This window comes from Chinchilla lanigera, unplaced genomic scaffold, assembly GCF_000276665.1.
Source record: "Chinchilla lanigera isolate Chin_1 unplaced genomic scaffold, ChiLan1.0 scaffold00027, whole genome shotgun sequence".
Classification (NCBI taxonomy): domain Eukaryota; kingdom Metazoa; phylum Chordata; class Mammalia; order Rodentia; family Chinchillidae; genus Chinchilla; species Chinchilla lanigera.
In genome coordinates, this window is record NW_004955428.1 from 7,383,718 (window position 1) to 7,404,020 (window position 20,303).

Here is a 20,303-nt window from a genome sequence, read left to right on the forward strand (position 1 = left end):
ACAAAAAAGTCTTGAGCCATACTTTGCTTTTGTTTAAGAAATTCACTCCAAGTTCCTTATTTATCTAAATGAAAATATAATACTAACTTTGAAAGAAAAATATCTGAGAAAGGTAGTGTGTCTTCAAGTAGATAACAATTTCTTAGATATAAACCACTTCATTGTATATTAAATATATACTTATATTTGTAATATATTCACTGATTTAATTTTATATCACTAAGTTTATTAGTAATATCCATGTATCATACAGATTTTCATAAACCCAAGTTCTTCCTACTGTGCTTGAAACAACTAGAATACTTAGGCATGTCACAGGCTGTTTGGAAAACAGCTTGACAATTTCTGTAAAGTTAAACGTGATTAAGGCCCAGTTTATTAATAGTTTTTTTAAAAAAAATTTGAAATGAAAACAACCTTAATCATCTTCCATTTGTGAATGAATAAGTGAACTGGTATCTTTATACAAAGGAATACAATTTGGCACTAGGAAGAGACAGATGATTGATGTATGTAACATGGGAAATTTCAAATGCTATAAACAAGTGAGATACATACTTTCATTTCCATGGTACACTAGAATAGACAAAATTGTAGGGAGCAAAGACAGATGCATAGTTACTCCTGGAAAGCATGAGCACAGGGTCTGGGGGACACTTGGGAATTTTTCAATTGATAAACCTGGTCTAGATCTTCATTTGGGGGGCAGTTACTTTTTAAATTTTAAGGAACTATATTCCAAAAAAGACAAAATTCTGGTGTGCATTTTTCCTTTGAAGTCATATGCTACTGAAATGATGAACATGATCATGTGACCCTGAGTTTAACACAGCTGAAAATTTGCAGTACTGATACAAAAATGACTCTTTCTGCAAAGCCGTGGCAAGACTCGCAGTTTTAGGGATTTTAGGGCCACAAACCTAATAAATGGAAATAGCGGTTATCACTCATTAACTTACGAACCACATAGTCAGAGCTTAACATAGATCCTATCATAAGCACTATCAAGAGTAAGCAAACTTCTCAATTTTAGGGTCACTGGTAGTGTATCAAGTTTATAAAAGTAAAATATATAATACTAAATGTAATAAAATATAATAAAATATATTTGATGCATGCATAATTGAATATTTATTTAGTAAAATTTGCCTTTGTATTTCTTCATGCCTTATAATGTACTTACAATACAATACAAAAAGATTAATTTTCCCCTAGGTGTGCAGCCTTTCCATCCCTGTGACACAGAACCTGAGATAATCAATATGCAAGCAGGAAATGTTCACTGTGGCTTATGGTTTCGAAGACTGCAGGCAGTGGTCACTTAGCCCCATTTCTTTGAGTCTGTTTTGGAGCAGTACCTGAGGCCAAAACACGTGATGAAGGAGATTTGTTCATTTGATGGAAACAGTAAAACCAAGACAGAGACAGAAGGATGTTGTAGTTCTAAAGGCAACCACACCTTTAACACATTGGCTTTTTGCAGGTATGAAAGTCCAAATAATAACACCAGCATTTTAAATTAGTAAGAGGAAGAAATGATATTAAGAAATTACTGTCATTTAATCTTCAAAAATGGTAATGTGATATATATGAGCTTTCTATATATTACATAATATATAACAGATTTAACATATTTGTGTTATATATAACATCTGATATATACATTAGATATATACACATATAGAGATAGATACATATATACATATGCATCCATATATATTCCTTGAATTGCTCATTACTAATTTTACCAAAAAAAGACGACATTAAAAAACAATTCAAATTCCTTAATTTCTACACTTACTACATTTGGATTTAATATCATATTAAAAATCCAATGAATTAAGTTCCTTACATAATTGCTATTTCAATGAATTTATTGCCCCTTACATTTGAGACTATAACATAATTGTACAGAATATACAATTATGGGAAGAGAATAACTGGGCTTGTAAAGCAATCTAAAACACCACAGTTTCCTCTGAAACAGAATTTACTATAATATATCTGAAGAAATATAGCAGACTAAAAAATTTTAGTCAAGAAAACTGCTATGGCTTGTATATGTATGCCACCCCCTCAAAGCTACACATTCTCATAGGTGGAGCTTCTGTGATGTGACTAGATCATAAGTGTGTGAAACTAGATTAGTGCACTAATGAGTTCACAGCTGGGTGTGATTTTGGGAGGTGAATCCTGGTGGGAAGAAGTGGGCATGGGCAGGAATAGTATATTTAGCTTCTCCTCTGTTCATCACTCTCTGCTTCCAGTGTACACGCCATGGACTGCTTCTTCTCTGCCATGCCCCTCTGCCATGCCATCCTGGTTTGGAGCCAGCCAACCATGGAATGAAAGCTCTACAAACTCTGAGGCAAATTAAACCTTTCCTTCTTTAAATTGAGGATGTCTTTTGTTGTGCCCTACTGGTGAGAAAGTAAGTAAAATTTAGATTTTAAATACATCTAAAAATTTTTAAAACACATTTTAGAATTGAGATTGACATTATAATTTCATCTATTTTAAAATGGATGCTTAAGATGAAATTCTCTTTAAATTTGTAATTGCCAAACTGGAAATTAATTGGAAAGACATTTAATGTCAATTTTAGCTAAAATAATAATTTACTTGAGTTTAATAAAGTTGTTTAAAATGCTCAAATATTATTAGGCATATCAATTAAAGAATTCATATAAATCTTTAAAGTGCTCATCTTATGAGATTTTTAAAATTAACTTTGTAATTACTATGTGTCACTGAACACAGTGCTGATAGGCATTTTCCAAATGAATGAAGCTCAATTTAAGGAGAGAAGAATGTGCTCAGCGGAACACCAATCTGTTACGAATGCATCAGAAAATAAATATTTAAAATTTGTATGCACACTTTATGGAACTTCTTTCATCACGTGACTGAATATTCCTCAAATGTCTATAGTTATGAAAACAAGTTTTTAAGCATGTTCACTTGGAATGATTACAAAATTTAAAATGTTTAATTTTGGGACATTTCACGCTTACTCAAGTTGTGACATTAAAATACTTCCTAACTCAGTTTTACTATATTTTTAAAATGTATGACTAGTTATTTATTTAGCAGATAAGAGAAGCAAACTATTTTAGTTCAAATAAATTTGCTTTATTATTGTGTATTTAATTCTCGAATAAACAAAGCAAATAAGTTTAAAGGTACAATTACTTTTATGTTTTAATCACTTCTTATATTTTAGTAAACATTTTTCTATGCCATTATTCAGCACTACTTATTTTCAAAAAGTAAATTATTTTCTTACTTATAATCTTGATTTCTAATCTAGTAACCTAGAATATTAATATGAGCTATCTAATGTTAAAGCATGAAAATAATGTAAACTTTAAAATTTGGGAAAGAAATACAGTTTGATCTGGGCTAGAGATATAGCTCAGTAGCACAGTGCCTGCCTGGCAAGCACGAAGTCATGAATGCACTTTCTGATACAAAAAAAAAAAAAAAGGAAAAGGAAAAAGAAGTATAGTTTCAACATGATTTAGCCTTTTATTTGAAACATCATAACTTACTTTTCCTTGTTGTAATTTAAATATTTTGAGAAAATTTTTCATAAAGTGCTCTCCACTACACGTTTTTATCCAAACCCTATCTCAGAATTTCAGACATTTTAGCGCTTAGTACCATAGATAGTGGCTTTACAATACCATTCACTTAATGCTTTTAATACAAGCTCTTTAGGTGCTTTATGAGATTTTGAAAAATCTGAGGTCAATTTTCATCAGGATTCTGATAATGTATTCATATGCAGCTATATTACAGTTAACTCAAATAATGCTGTCTGTCTCTCATGGCTCACACTGAAGAAATGAAAGCACCCCAACACCCTTGGATAAAATTTGTGGATCTTTTGAAAGCAGATCAGGACTCTGATTGGAGAAGACTTATTTAATCCTGTATCAACTTTACATCTTTACTCTGAGCAGTTTATACACTTAACCTTTCTCAACTAGTATAATTATGACTAAAGATGTTTAGCTCAAAATTTAGAAAGAGCAGGGCTTAAAATGAGGGTAGAATGTGCTACTTTTTGTTTAAAAGTGACTTCTGGTATATTGTGTTGTTCTCAGCCCCAGAACCTATAAAACAGAGAAAGCATTCAAAGAACAATTATGCAAAGGACTGGAAAATATCACTGCTTATTTTATGTTTATGATCGTATCTATGTTCTCAGTGTGTGTTCATGCTTCATTTCATAACATGAAATTCATCGTCACGTGGAAGAAGAATGTCTTCCACAAAGCAATAATTTCTTTTAGGGCTGTTGTCTTTAAGACCCTCTCTTACAGAATGAATAGAATAAGTTAAGGAATTAACTAATTTTAAAACATTTTTCTCCTTTCTAAATTCTTTCTAATTTTTGAATAAGGCCTAACAGATGCAGATTTTCAAAGAAGTGTTCTTCAAATAGAAATATTCAAAATGCTATGCCTGAATCAGTAATTCATCTCCTTGGAGGAAGACTTTTATTAGAATGTAAACTGTGTGGTTCTGGGTAGGCCTCTCTGAGCATCTGCCATGGGTTATATTAAGCATTAGGAAGACTTCCGTGGAGTCATAAAATGTGAATTAAGGAAAACGTTTTATTAGGATAGACTAAAGCTCTCCCAGGCATTATCAGTGAGGTCTTTACTAGGAATCGCTTCTCAGTCTCCATATAAACCAATGGAATGGTGTGCCAGGGTCCTGGTCTTAAATGCAGTTGGTTATGACTTTATTCCAGTGGAAGGACCCGTATTTTTCTGTCTCCCTTCCTCAAGTGGGGAGAAAATGGCTGACCTGGTCACTTGGTACCATCAATCCAAGGAGTGCCCACTATTTACAGGGGTTGCCAGACACCTCTGGGTAATTCATATCTGAAGAACTAAAATGCTGTAACTATGGAGTGTCACAGTCTTATCCACATCAGCTACCTGCTTGGTGATGACGGTGAGGTGCAGCTGAGAAAAAGTAGTGTTGTCCAAATTTCTCAGGGTCATTCTGAGGTGGTTCTGCTCCTGACATAATGCTTTTATTTATCTAACTGATTAAAACAAAGCACACTTAGCAAGTTAGGATTCCTAGATCTTTTTAAATAACTGCTTAAATTTTAGTAAATGATTATAATTTATGAGTAGTATGATTATAGTTGTACTTCACTCTAAAATTCAGAAAGGAAAATAAATTGCAAATTCTGTTAATTTTAATAAACTTAGTAGCCCTGTTGAGCTCTCTACTCCTTGAATTTTGGAGGAAAATCAAGAACAAAGTCAGTTCTGATGTAGGTTTCAGGATTATTTTGATATATTATTTCTCTTCAGGATTAAAGAAGAGCACTTGAGATATATAAGAGTTTGGGGAATCTATTCCCTGCTCAGAATGGCATCTGTATTTCTGGGAAAGCCCTAACTGAGCCTTCAACTTTGGGAAGGAAAATAGAAATACCATGTTGAATGAGGTACACATCACTTGCTGTCTGGCCAACTCTGAGGAGAGATTTGTTCTGGAAGGTAACCAGGAGTTAAATTGCTAATATCAATCACTCTTTTGCTAAAGCATCAGAGACCTGTACTTTTCTGTTTCAGTCTGATTTTAACCTCACTCTTGTGATATCACTGGTGTTTCAGAATTTTGCATGTCTCCTTTTGCATCTAGCTTAGACTCTATTTATTGCTTCCTCAGGGTTGGGAGCTCATTGTCTGTCTACACATTCTGTACCACAGAAGAACTGAGGCAGACAGGAAGGAACAGACCCCACTACCTTTCTGCCTGGTCACATTAATACCCTGTCACTGACTAGAACCAATATCTCTAGAATTCTCCTACCCAAGTTCACAGTGGGCCAGAAAGTCCTCAGGTCTTGAAATTACCACAGGATAGAACTTCATGACTTTTGTGGCATCAGATCCACAGATTTTACTTCTCGATTGACTCAGCACAAACCAAAATCTCCTGTTCTGTTTCACTGAAAAGCAGTTAAGCATCAAAAGTTATCATTTCCCAAATTCATCTTTTATGCTTTTTATATTCCCCTAGAACAGGAGGCTTTTTTCCCCTATGACTTTTGAAGAGTCGCTAAAATTTCGTGTGTACTTCAAACAAATAAGCCACAAAAAGAATTAAGAATTACATCACAAAGATAAATTACTTTTCCTCTGATGGAATACTTTCACTCAGTTAAATTAACTGAGTAAGACAACTCAGAAAACATTCTAGCACAATAAGTGAAGAAGAAATGAAAACCTAATAAGTCATCTTCTTCAGAGAAGTAACAGATCATACTGAAATTTACATCTTAGTGGCTATACTTTTGTTCCTCTTAGCTGTCTCTCAGAAGAGCTCTTGGAGGCAGTAGAACTATGAACAGCTAAATATTAGAGAGCTTTTTATTATCATAAGCAATACCATAATGTCACACCTCTAAAAAATATACAGATTTGAATGTAAATCTCAAGACAGGTACCAGAGGTGAGCATGCTTAATGAATGCTATGTGCAGGTCATCCATAGAATTTTGAAGTCCTTATTTTACAAAACAGCAAAAATTCCCTGCAGTAGTAAATAGCCAGGAAAATAGAAAATTCATGAACAGTGGTTGAAAAAACAAAATGTTAGAGCTTTTCATGGTGTAGAAACATAAATGTTTTTCATCACATTCTATATTTCTAGAATTGCAAACACCAAAAACAGCATTAAATGTAAAGTACTAAAATTTCTAAATATAATAAACACTTAACTAACAATGAATGTATTCTCATAGTACTTTTAATATCTTATAATGTGCTTAAATATCTATAGATTAGAAATGACATATTAATTTTTAAAATTCTAATTAAACTTTGACTTGTGAATATCATATTAGCACTAAAATACACATCCCGCATTTTCACTACTTGGAAAGAATTTTGTTTCACTGTTTAACATATTCATAACTCTCTTATTTCTACTAAAAACTATTTATGTCCATAATTGATTCATTTGAGCTCAGCATGGTTACCATTTAAAAGCTTTTTTTAAAGTGTCCGTACTGCTCTAGTGCATAATAAGCTGTTTGCAATCTTGTGATGACATGATGAACCCTCACTTGAGCCTAGAGTGATTGCATCTTAGCTCAGTATGAATGCTGTATTGATGTTTTTATTCCATGGTTTGAAAGAAGAAACAATGACTTAAAATAGCAATTGACACCCAATTTAAAGTTTCACTTTCCAAACCACAAGTGATCTAAGTGTCTTAAACACAAACTGTTCACTGAAACTTTATTTCATGTGGATAAAGAATAATGTAATTAGAATATATCTTTTATTAAGAAATTACAGTTATTTGTGATGACAAAATAAAATTATTCATTTGATTTTATTTTAAATAATTTTCTGGTTAATCTCTTAGGAGTATTTTAAATTTCATAGGAAACTCAAGGATGATTTAAATTAACTTACTTCATGGAATTTTAAAGAAAATATATTACTAAAATAAATTCAAGTAGTCAACTGTGATATTAAATAAAATAAAACAATTATTGTTTAACATATGTGGCAAGAGATACTTGGTGTTATTAGTTTATATTTAATGCACTCTAATTTTGTACACTTGGGTATGATTTTCAAGCAAAGAAGTCTTTTAGAATATATTTTGCTTAAATCCACAATAAAGAAAAAGTTCTTTGTGGAACTATTATACAGTGGGAAAAAAAGATAGGCAATTGTGAAGAAAGAATTTTTTTATTTGGACTAGGTTAAACATTTACTGGTAAATGGCTTATACATATATATATATTTGTTTATGTATCTTGAAAAAAAGTTTTCTAGAATAATTAAATATTAATATCCAAGATATTCAAATTTTGCTCTTTTGCATATGTGAAAGAGCAAAATTTGAATATCTTGGATATTAATATGGAATTATTTTTTAAATAAATTGATGCTTATTTGGAATTGAAAATAGTATAAACATTTTGAAATCACAAAGTAAATTTAAATCAGAATAATTTTCTTTTACTTATATTTGAAAAAATGTAAAGTAGCCTGAAATAAAATTAAAATAGTTTCATTCAATGACACTATAAAGGTAGAAGGAAATATTTCACTAGGAAATTAATGATCGTACATCACAACGTGTTTTGCAATCTTGCTTGTTTACCATATAAACTAAACACACATGACATTAATTCTAAAAACAACATTCTTTCTCTCAACTCTATGATTATTCTACAAAAACAAAGAGCTTGTCTTAAGCATCAACAGAAGATTTTTAAAGGCATTGAAATAAAATCTAATGCGAAATTCTAGACATTCTAAATCATCCCTTGTCTCAATGTTTTGCATGTAGAATAACCTGAATTTGCAAATGAGAACAGCTTTTATGATGTATGAATAATAGTTAAAGCAAAATATATTCCTCACTAAATTATTTCAAACTCACAAAAAGTTAAGGCTTTTTTTCTCATCTTTTGTAAATAATTTATATTTTTAAAAGATGCATGTGTCACAGTTTTGATAGTTATAAATTCCAAATGACATGTCAAAGAAAATAAAATCATTTTTAACTACATGCCTCATTAAGAAAGTTAATTTTGATTTAATTGATAGTTAATGTGAAGATTTTTAATGAGTTTCATTCAGAATTAAATCTTATAGTATGCATCATATATAAAATAAATTTGTTTCTCAATAAATTTTATAGGCACAAAGGTATATTTTGTGTCCTTTAATATTCCACAAATCCTTAAAAGCATATAATTGCTCAATACCTATAATTTGAAGAGGTTAATATTGTCTTTAAATATGTTGAAAATGAAGTGCAGTAGTTTTGAATTAGAATGAATCACTGTTAACAGCTATTTCCAGTTTTAGAACATTATCTATATAAGTTTTGGAAGTAACAACTATGTATACCACACTTTTAAATAAACATCTCAATATTTGGTAAAATATAGGTGCATAAAATAATATACATTTTGGAAAATATCTTCATATAATGATACTTTTTTCATTAAATGTCTTAAATTTGCTAAATTAGGTAAATGCCAGTTTAAAATTAATTGCATATACAAAACAGGTCATAGAGCATCTTTTTTCTGATAGATAATAAAGAACAAAATTAAAATGAGCCAAATGAAGACCTTTTTCCAGTTTTTGACTTTCTGAATTTCTAAGAAAAAATGAAGTAAAGTAACCTTAATGAATTCATTATAGATATTGGTTACTTTCAGAAGATCATATCAAGTTATATTTCTGATTCTCTAGGTCACCGTAGATCATTTGCTCCCACTTGAAATTCTTGCTTTCTTTGGTTGCTGTGATAACATTATTTTCTACCTTTTTTTTTTCCTTTCCTGTTTTTTATACCTTTTCTTTCAAAATGGATATAATAGAGGCTGGGGATTGAGCTCAGCAGCACAGCGCCTTCCTGGCAAGCCTAAGGTCATGAATTGGATTCCCAGTACCAGAGAAAAACCAAAAACAAACAAACAAAAAAACCAAAAAAACAAAATGGATATAACATTAAAACGGTCTTAAATTCTTTTAAGTCTTCTGTATGAGTACTATTAAATAATCAAAGATTTCATTAAGTCCTATATCATAAATCCCCTAAAGAAATAAGGACAGCTTTCCCTGATATTGAACACACAGTTAAGATGATACAAGACATGAGTATTATATCCCCGAATTAATGCAATGTGTGCCTCAGAATTCTCATGTAATTTTACACATCATTCTTAATGAAAAAATACCATGGGACTGGTTACCCAAGTAAGAAATCTACTATAACAATTAATTTTCACATAGCTCCTTTAATTCCTATGTATACTCAGTCACTGCTCAACCTGTCATTTGTTTCTCCTTCCTAAGGTTTTTCTCTTTTGTGATCTCCATCACTAGAAATACTGCTTGTTTTAGATCATTGCCTACTTTACAAGTAATAACTCACAAATGATTGCAAAAACAGAACTTGACTACAGGATACAAATAATAGCTAAAGTCAAGTCTGAAATTCATGGAATATATGTTTTAGCATAGACATTTTCCAATAATTTACTGGATTTTGTTAATTCACTTACAAAACTGCCCTGTGAGTTAGGATCTATTTCCTCTTCACAGGTTAAGGAACCTATGACCTTTCACACATAAGAAACCTACTCTTGTTCACCCTGATAACAAGTACCAGAAAAGAATGAGCAGCTGAAGCCAGGAAGTCTGGGATTCTGGCTCTGGGCACTTGAAATCTCCTCTCTATTTTCTCTCATTTCAAAAATTTAGTTTTCTTAGTATGGGAATCTGCCATGATTTAATGGCTACTTTTTCTCTTAAATCACCTGATTACATGGCCTCTTGAGATTCCAACCCCATACATTTCCCCAAACATGTAACACTCCTGACCTGTCTCACAGTTTTCTATCTGTTATTCCTGCTATTGCTTCAGAAACATTTTGCACTCTCTCCTTTATGTTTGAGCCAATAGAGCACAGTTCAAGGTTGTCTTTTGCTATCACTGTATCATTGCTCTTACAGCAACAGATTTACAAAATTTATACAACTTCTCTATTATCTTTTGCAGAATGTCACAAGGAAGTATAAATTTTTTTGTATTCCTACATACAAAATACATTCAGTAGTATTTGCTCAATGAGTTTTAAGGTTTCCAATTACATATATTTCTCTAACAGATGAATTGGCACTATTTTAGAAGGAAGTCCTATGTATATCTTTGAGTTTTAACTACTTACTAATCTCAATTCCCGAAAGCCATGTAGTTAAAGGATGCAGGAGAGGTAAGCTGCCTAGGCCTCCCCATAACATAATGAATGGGAGAAATCCATCTTGTGGAACATAACTCCCTATGCATATTCATCATTTGCCTTATGTTATTGATGTTTTCAAATCAATGCCTAATATGATTTTTTTTTTTAAATTTTCAGTCTGTACAATGTTTTTTGTAGCTGCTGATGAACCATTTGGGCTATGCTAACCTGAATAATTTTCCAGAACTTCATCTCTGAAACCAAAAAACATGGGTCATTTGCAGTTTCTCCAAAAGTGTGCATCCTCATTTACAACACAAATTAAAGCAATTTATTACTTTCTATGCCAAATATCTCAAGTTTTATGACAGTGTAAATGAGGATTCAAGGTCTCTTTAGAAAGTAAATAAAAATATTGTGGAAAAAATCATGAACACAGAAAGAAGGCAGGGTATATCTAATCCCAGCACCCTGGAGACTGAGCCAGCAGGTTTCCAAGTTTGAGCACAATCACAAGTTGTGATATTGTCATACTGATACCTAGTCTCAAAATAAAGAAGAACAAGGCTGGAGATATATCTCAGTGCAAAACCTCTCATTTCAATTCTAGTACCGCAAAAAAAAATGAATATAGAAATGGATGTTTTTATTATTTTAATAAAAACATTTATTTTCTAATTGTTCTAAAGTGAAATTATTTTGATGCATTAATACTTTGTCTTCAATCAGGTTAGATGTTTACACCATTAATAATGGCCAAAGGAAACAGTTTCAAGTTAGACTATGCATAAATATAAAATAAACAATTGAACAAAAAGATCCTTTGGATATTGTGGTATGCCACTTTCACAGATCACCACGAGATTAGTGAAATGAGTTCTTTTGTTGTTTATGTTTTGATTATTAATTTATGAATAACAAATTACATAAATGTTTTTAACAATCATTATTATATTTAATAATTTTATGGGTTAAAGAATTGTGCAGTTAGTAGGACAATTGTATTGTATATAGCAAATCTATGCTCACTCAGTGGTAGTTACCTGATTCTCAGTATTGTTTGAAGATGAATGTCAACTTCCATGCTGTCGTGGAAATAAAAACATGGTTCGTCTCAGAGGGAACCCTGCCACTTCTTGGTGAGGTCTCGTGGCCTGTCCGTGTATCACCCCTTGAACAATAGTCACCGGAACAAGAAATATATTTGATTCTTCCCATGTTGTTTGTACTTCCTGCTTGCTGAAGGAAGATATTACTATCCCAAGATCATAAAGATTTCCATATGTGTAAATTGAAATGGTTTTCATTTCATAGCTAACATTCTTATAATCATATTTATTGTTTAATTATTTTTAAATTTACCAAGCATTGAAGATTTTTTCCTCAGGCTTCCATTTTTCATCTCAGAATTCTTTTTCAGAATATAATGTTATCATCTTGAAGTGCATATTAGCAGTTAGTGTACTGAAATGTTGTTGTTGGAAAAATCCTGTAGACCTTTTAACTATTTTTGAGTAACAATTTACCACAAAGGAAATTCTGTTTCACCCAGCTGTGGAAGACAGTCCCCCGTCCCATGTTCCAGTGCTGCTGCAGAGTGAGCTGATGGGAGGTAAACTGGTACGTCTTTGCCATGCGCGGATACTTCGTAGTCCTTCCTCTCTGTGTTTTGACACTTTTTAAATGATGGGTACAGATATATGCCTGCCTTGATTGTATACTAGAAAACTAGCACTCTAGAGAAAATTCCTAACTTTTATTTTTTGTTTATGTCTACTAAAAATTATTTAGACCATGGCCAATTCAAAATAGCTGTTAATTTAAACACCAGGTGGCACATTTCCTAATATTTAACAAAAGACTGTGGGAACGCTTGAACTGGCTTCGGTATACCATTGCATTCTTGATTTTCTTGTGTATAGGAGTCATTTTATTTCTAGACTGAAAAATTTCATGAATTTTATCAATGTTTTAAAATCTTCACCATTTTTCACATTTTATCCTTGTCTCTTCTTGAAACATGTACAGTATAATATATATGGAGCATAATATATTTTTTCTTATCTTTGATTATTCTTGATCTTATGTTTTTTCTCTAAATGTTGCACTGTATATAATTCATTTAGAAATATTTTCCTGATAAGGAGAAAATTATTTAAAGTATAATTTGCTAGTTAATCTATATGTCTACTTTTGTTACTCATTTTATGTTTGAAGATTCACTTTGGTCAGTTTTACAAAAGTACCTCCAAATTTTGATGTTTATGTGGCTTATATTTATGTTAATTTATGTTTTCAATATCATGTTTTATATCTATCAGTATTTTTAGTATATTTGTCATTGGATCATTCTATTATCAGTGTGTCCTGATGTATTATAGTTCTTGAAGTTCTATTCAATTTTGTTTGTGCATTTTGTTCACTTTTTGACTGAGGGCTTGTGTTTCCTTGAATTTAACTTTTATGAATTTTCAATGATATGGCCCCAAGCAGTGCTTTATAGAAACTTGCTTTTATTTCTTCCGTGTAGTCAATGGCAGAACTAGTATTTTTAAAAATTATTTTCTTTATTCCTGTGGTCTTTAGATCATATAAGTCATAAAAAATAATTTTAAGAACTATGAAACATAAAAGACCTTGTACACATCGTTTGCTAACACTTTTTCTTCATAACTTTTCATTTAGATTACATTATTACTTGTTCTTTATGATATAGCACACCTCATCTATTGGTAGACAATATCTTATCTTCAATAAACTGTTAAAGTACTAGTTTCCAGTTTACTGTTTTTGGTAAAAATCTGCAGGACATCTTTTGGCAGTGTTTTGTTTCATCTTTGTTTGTGTTTTTCTCTATTAAGTCCCACTTTGTTTCTCTCTTTGGTTTATTATTCATGCTTTAGTACGCCCTCAAACAAAAAAGCAGAAATCTTTATCTTGTAAGCCACATGTATAAGCATCTATAGTGAGTTTTCAGAAATTAATATGACGTATTACCAGTAATTAAAGCAATGTATTTTTAAGTGCAAATAAATGACAGCTGAAATGAATTAGAGCATTTCTCAGACAGTAATATAGTCAGCTAATAAAGCTGATTACAGTATGTACATATATAAAAAAGGCAGAAATTCCTTATTGCTGTGGAACTATTCTTCATATATCATGTACTAATAATGTTATAGTTACCATTTTGATATGTCACAATTTCAGGAACAGCTATTTATTCAGAATCATTTTCTTTTCTAAAATTCTTCTTTCCTTTAGATGCCATACTAAACGGCAAATTTTTAATGTGTATATATAAACATATAAAAGAAGGTTAATATGGGGGAGATATAAATGGATTCATCTTTTTTTTCAGGAACAAAAGGTTTAATTTTATTTTATACACGAACTTGCTTTCATGTAGATTCTTCACACTAATAAATATTTTTCTAAAGTGTCTTTGTGTTAAGAAGTAGGTCATGTAAGTATTTGCAGTTCTGGAAATTTTGACTATTCATTTTTTATTCTGACTTTACCTTGCATCACAAAATAACACTCAATAGAAAAATAGTTTATAAAATAGTAGTAGTATTTTATATTTAAGTGAATAATATTTTATTCATTTTTATAAAATTTGTGAACTATAGACAAGCTAAGAAACCAATTGTATATAAAGCTCTAATTTTTCACGGTTAATAACTTGTTATATAGATCGACAGGAACACATAGAAAGGTAAGCCAGTGTGAATAAATTATTTTAGATTTATTTTCTTGTTTATCTTTTATTGCTCCACCTAATACCTAGAATGTGACAGTGAATTATTTTTTAATTAAATTTACAGTGAGTAATTCATAAAGTCATCTTAAAGACAACCTAACATTTGAAATGTAAAGTATGAAGACAAATTAAATTTTTTTTCCTACAAGTTCTTTGCATAGACTGTGTGATATTTTGAAAAATCAACATTCTCATGAAATATGAGTAATTTGATATTTAGAAGTTTTGTTCATTGTTTCTAATGATGGTCATGTTTACTTATATTAAATCCCGACTCCAATTGTTAAGTAGAAAAAAATATTTTTCTAGAAAAAAAAAATGGAAGAAACCTATTACTCAACTAAATGTATATGATGAATATGTATAAAAACCATGCTGATATTTCTACTTTACAGATTAAAACATTATAAAAGTTTGATTTACTTCCTACCGTAAAATACAGAAATACATCAAGCACATCAGACCCTCATAATGATAAATTTACATGCACACACCTAGACGATACAATAACTTTCTGTATTGATATTTGAGCTCCTGGTACAATTTTCTTGAGAGAGAGAGATTTTACTTATGCTTTATGCTTCTGTACTCTCACTTCCCTAACTAGAACTTCTAGAACAATGTTGAAAAACAATGTCAAAAGACATCGTTTATTTATTTTCTTGTTGCTTTCTTATTCCTTGTTACAATTTAGGTTTTCCAGTTTACATACATGGTATTTATGGTGTTAAGGAAATTCCTTCTATCTGGTTTGCTGAGATTTTTTATCTTAGCTGAACTTCAGTAAATGCCTCTTTTATTTTTTATTTTATTTTTTAAATGTCTTTTCCATATTTGTATATTTTCTTGTTTTACGTCATTCTGTCAACATAGTGAACTACAATTATTTTGCATTTCTTGATTAAATTCTGTTTCAGGTATATAATCTTTTGCATACATTATTAAATTTTGTTTGCTTGTATTTTATTGAGCATGGCTAAATCTGTATTTTTCAGGAATATTGTCTTATATTATTCCACTCTCAGGGGTATCTTTCATTGGTTTTTTTAATGCTGACCACATAGACAGTAACAGGAAGTATTACTTTGCCTTATATTTTTTAAACAATTTAAGTAGGATTGGTTTAATACTTGTTTACATTTTCAGAATTAACCAGTGAAGACAAGTGTTCCTGAGCTTCCTTTATTATTGAGTAATTTTTCATTACTAATTCATTTTTTGTTGTGAGTCTGTTTAGATTTTATTTTTCTTCTTGATTTAGTTTAGCGAATTTTTATGTCCCTAGGAATTTATACACTTTTTCTAGATTATCTAATTTATAGATTTATGTTTTTGTATAATCTTTTTCATATATATATGTATATACATGTCCTGAATTTATATATTCAGCAGTTTTATTGTCACGATCATTTCTAAATTTAATTGTCTTGTTCATTTTTTTTATTTTTTTGCTTTTAGCTCATGTACAGGTTTGTCAATTTTCTTGATTTATTTTCTAAAGACCAACTTTTGATAAAATTGTTTTCTCCATTTTTTTTTTTTGTTTTGTTTTGTTTTTGTTTTGTTTTTGTTTTTCTCCGGTACCGGGAACTGAACTCACGACCTTGCGCATGCCAGGCAGGCGCTTTTGCCGCTGAGCTAAATCCCCAGCCCCTTTCTCCATTTTTGTTATTCTCCCTTAATTTTCTTCATATAAATTTTTATGATTCTCTTTGTTTTCCTAGTTTTAGATTTAGTTGCTCCTTTTTCTAAATGGCTTAATTTTTCACATTGCAGTATGAATTTGAAACTTCTAAGTAATATAGAAATTTATAGTTATAATCATGGCTTTTGATATCTCATAAATTTGACTATATTAGCTTTTTGGTCATAATTACCTCAAAAAATTTTCTAATATGCCTAGTGATTGCTTTTGAGACATTTTTAAAATATGTTATTTTAATTCCATACAGTTTTAATTTTCCACTATTTTTAATGTTATTTTATTGCTTTTGAAAGTGATACCTTGCATGACTTGTAATTTTCTGTAAATTTATTAAGAATTATTTTATTTCATAATGTATGATTTATGATGAAGAATGTCTCACTTGTGATTCTGAAAAGTATACTGATATCAGGTACTATTTTCATATAAATATTATATTTATTGAGTTGTATATTTCTTATATTTCTTTAATAATCTACTGTTTAGGTTTTTACTGATAATTTGAAGTGAAATACTAAAGTTTCAAACTATCAGTATAGAATAACATTTATTTCTTCAGTCCTGTCAATCTTTGATTCATATATTTTATAGCTTCTTGGTAAATTTTTCTAACATATTCACATGTGGATGATAGAACTGTTGTAACCGTTATATATCTTGATGAATTAACATTTAATTAATGTATACATCTCTTGTTACATGTAACTTTTCTAATTTAAAAACTGTCTTATCTCATGTTGGTATAACTACCCTAATTCTCTTTTAGACAGCATTTTCATGGAATACATTTTCCATCGTTTCACTTACAACCTATTAGCATCTTTAAATCTAAAAATCGTCTCTTACACTCAGTGTATAACTAGAATGTGACTTATTTATTTATTTGCTGTCCATTGACCATTTAATTGCTGAATTTGATTTATTTACAGTAAGGTGATTACTCTGAATGTCCTTCTTCCATTTGTTGTTTGTTTTTTATATAATATATTTTTATTTGTCCACTCTTACTCCAATTCTATATATTTGACTTTATCCTAATACACAATTTTCATTGCTCTTTCATTTAATTTTCCTATATTAAAGCTTTCTTTTTACTGATTACCATGCAGATTAAAGTTGGCATTCTAAGTTTATAGTAATATAGATTTAATTGACTACAATTTCAGTGTTGTACCTTAAATTTGTCCAATTTTGTTTCATTTTACATAGACTTATTGATATTATTATACCTACTTATCGTTTCAATTATGAGACAAAATAAGGAATTGCATACTAAAATAGACAGTGGTAAATTCACTAGATACCTATGTAGGAAATTACCTGCATGCATGATCTTCATTTCTTCATGGGTTTAAAGTTAGTATTTACCACTTGGGCTCTATTTTCTTCACTCTTCATATCTATACATTTACCCAATTTCTTTTATAATAGCTCATATCTTCCTTTGCATTTCCATTATAATTCTGTAATGTTTGCTGTAGTAATTTTAAAGCCCATAATGTGTCATTGTCTTGTTTATTATTTTTATATTTTGTTCCATTTTCCTTGTTTCATAACTCATTATCCATAATTTTTCTTAGCACATTGAGCCATATGAAGGCCTCTGTAATCTTTTTTCCAGTAAGTTAATTATTTGGTCTTCCTCAGGAATGTTTTCTATGTTTTTTAATATCCTTTCAAAGGGTCTTCATTTCCTGTTTCTTTGTATACTTTTTAATCTATGTCTGAAAACTGAACATTTAAAAAATGTGATTATCTTTTCAACAATGAAGACTGAATGCAGGTTCTTCAGAGTGAGCAACATTTCCAGTCCTTTTCAAATTCTTCTCTTCTGAGGGGAGGTCAAACAGAGTTGTTAAATTGCTGAGGTGGAACTTCAGATCTTGCCTCATTTGCCCAGTGTACTAGGATTACAGGATTGCACCACCATGCCTGAATTTTAACTTTTAACTATTAAGCTCTGTGGTAATTTAGTGAATGAAATTCTCTCTTAATTTAGTAATTTTTTGAATCTCTTTTCTCAAAGATTTTATTTTTGTTGTTTATGGTTACTGTGGCCTCTATTCAGGTTTCTCTGTGGTCAGCACATGATCTAAGATTTCCTCAAATAGTTGGATAGAAAGTAAAATCAACAAAAAAAACCCGAAGATGTCTATCACTTTAAATTATTTTGACAGCTGCCAACTAGAAAAACACCCTCATCTTAATGAAGTTCAAGCACAGCCTACCTTATGTGGAGACTTCAGAAACTACCAGTGTTTATAACAGAAGCCCTTAGTACTCAACTGGCATCAGCATTTCACCTGAGCACTGGGGACTGCTAGTCCCCTAGCTGCCTGCTGCACACACTGCCAAAATTCTTCCAAATGTGCTCGTGTCTTTCTTCATGATTCACTCACCTATTTGCCGCAAGTGCTTAAAGGGACTCACAAGTGATAAAATAGTTGGTTCTACCAGTTTGTGCCACCTAAAGAATTGTTTTAGTAGAAGATCATGCTTATAGTTTCCTACTCTTTGGTGTTGAGGATTAAAAAGAAGGAATTCTCACTGGACCACCTCACCCAAAACTTTACTTTTTATTTTGAAACAGGACCTAAATTGCAAATTACCCAGGTTGGACTGGTGATACTTCTGCTTCAGCCTATCAGAGTGCTGGGATTATAGGTGTCACTTAATTGTTTCATTACTACTTATTCCAACTACAGGATGTTTTTCTTTCTTAAAATATCAAGGTCACCTACCTTTTTCATTGTATTCTTCTCAAATTCATATCTTTAAATTTAGCTTTTAAATTTGCCTAAAAACTAAATAATATTTCCTATTTTCATGGACCATTCTTTTTATGAATTTAGGGAATGAGTTATGCATAATCCTTGACACTCTTTCTGGCCAAATTTAATAAATGATCTGTATTTTACCTCCTGACTTATATCTCTTACTAATTTATTTCCTGAATAATTTCCAATAATTTTCATATTTAAAAACATGTGCAGTATTTTCCTAGTAAATAGTACATCGCAGGGCTGCCATAGTAATTATCATGATTTGGGTGGCTTAAAACCATAGAAATGTATTATTTCACAGTCTGGAGGCCAGAGGTATGAAATCAAGTTGTTGGCTCATTGAGTCAGTTGTAAGAATTCTTTTCAGCATAGTTTTCATCTGAATTGCTTCAAGATGAAAAGAGTTGATGTGAAGGGAGATCACAGTCAGGAAAATTCCTAGAGAGCAAATCTCGTGGGCCTCAGATAGAAGTTTTGTAGTTTACCAGATATGACTCTTTTTACAAGATTGACCCGGAGGATTCCAGTGGAAGGAATCTAGCATATTTACTGTTGTTTTTATCTGTGTGGTCACTTGGTGTTGGGCAGCCTCTAGGCAAGAATAAACATATTTTGAGAAATTAGATAATGTGGAATCAAAGCATGAACATTAGAACTGAAAAACAGGTTTGAGAAAGAGTTAAATCCAGAAACTTTTTTTTATGGGAGGGGAGTGAAATAGTGATTGCAACTCACATTTTTTTTTTCTAACTAGCTCATTATTATGGACTTATTTAAATTATTTTTTGGTTATACTTTTCTAATGAGTGTTCAAGACCAAGTGAAATTGAGTCCTGTATTAATAAATATTTACCTCTTATTGCCTACCAGTCAAGGTCAGTTAAGTCTTCTCAGGATTTACCTTGAATCCATGTATAGAGTTTTTCAATTCTTCTGTCAGTGTCAACCATGTGGATGGGTCATTGTCACTGCTTTACCAAGTTTTTTGCTGTAAAATTTGAGAGGCATTTTCTCCTTGTCTCTCTCCTTAGGCACACACCATTGATCTCTTTTTTCTGTGGCCCAATAATCTTCTTGTTCAGGTGGTTGTATAACTCACCAAAGTTGTAGGTGTCACTGAAGTGTTCCCTTATGTCCTGGGTCTTCATTGACCTCAGAGGGCTGGGGCTAAAATATTGGCTGTACTCTTACCCCATCTATCTTTTTAGTTTTGGCCTTTAAATTTTAATTGTTGGAGCTTGGGATTTAGCTCAGCAGCACAGCACCTGCCTGGCAAGCGTGAGGTCATGAGTTT